This window comes from Halyomorpha halys, unplaced genomic scaffold, assembly GCF_000696795.3.
Source record: "Halyomorpha halys isolate HHAL.00 unplaced genomic scaffold, Hhal_1.1 Scaffold714.1, whole genome shotgun sequence".
Lineage (NCBI taxonomy): Eukaryota > Metazoa > Arthropoda > Insecta > Hemiptera > Pentatomidae > Halyomorpha > Halyomorpha halys.
The window spans coordinates 313,773-315,197 of NW_027109944.1; positions in this window are offsets into that span (position 1 = coordinate 313,773).

Genomic DNA, 1,425 nt, shown 5'->3' on the forward strand with positions numbered 1-1,425 from the left:
ATATTTACCATTTCTTTCATAGTCATAACTCAAAAACACCGATTTTTGAGTTGTGTCACTTTAGAAATACTAGTGCGATATGTCCAAATTGGTCTACATTTATAGCTCGTATTAGAATAGAGGATTACGAACCCACATGTTCGTTCTATTGTTCAATGTGGAAAGAAATACATAATAATACTATAAACATTGTAAAGCTATGAATAGAGAAGAGTTTAGGTATTTATTTAAAATATCTTTGTAGTGTATTGTAAAGGAAGATATGCAAAGCAGGGACGGAGGCAGAGATAGGGTCTTAAGAAGGTAACCAGCTCTCCAGATTATGTAAACAATGTTTCGCCAGAATGCGGCCCTTGCTGGGAATCAATAGGTTTTTAGTGTCGGTGTTGGGTCATGTCATATCTTCCTTCCAAAAGAGGGAAAACAACGCAATATGTATACAACATTGTTGATGTATCAATTTACATACATTATCTGATATTGTGTATCAGATTGGATCGTCGGAATAAAGCAATTGATGAGCCATGAAAAGAAAAAAAATGCTAAAGTAATGATTATGGAAAAAATTTATTTTTAAAGGATTTGTTGACTTACTACGGTGGAGAAAAATTTATAAACCAAAAAGCGGCCTTGCCTAAGCACTTCTAGAAGAAATTGTAGAAACTATTTTATGATTTAATTTTTTAAAGAAAAATTTTCCATAGTTTTCAGAAACAGCTAAAACAAATCCCAAATTATTTTTTTTTTAAAATGCTTTTAGAAGAATATCCCGAATTTTTTCGAGTTCGAAAAATTCCCTAAAATCTCTGACTTATGTAGGTTTAAAAGTTCGTTGACTTGCGTAGGTCCGACAGGCATTCTTAATATAATATAAATAAAATAAAATTAGAAACTTTAATTTAAAAAAAAATTTCTAGAAAAAATATATAGTTTTGGAGATACAGCAAAGAACAAAAGAAGTTCCAAAATTTTCAATACTGAAAATTTTCTGGTTTAAAATATCCCTCACTTTTATAGACTTGAAAAATTCCCTGATTTTTCCTGACTCGAAAAATTCTTGATTTTCCGAGGTTCGAAAAATTCTAACTTTTTCAGGCTTCCTCGTTCCAATGTCTATTGTTGTAATAACTGTAACTGACAAAGGAAGTACTAGATTTCCCTCCCGTATGCTACTGATGTAGGCAGGAATTTCGGGATTTTATGTTAACTAGAAGTAAACACTTAAATTCATCGTTAAAGCGCTACAAACATTCATTAATTTTTTTTATAGTTACTTTTATAAATTATTATAGTAGTTTGCCATATAGCTATAATTGATACATGATACATGTTAAGGTAAATAACTTTTGCATGGTGCAGTGAGGTGATCAGAATTTCCTTATTTACATATTATTATTATTATTATTATTATTATTATTATATATA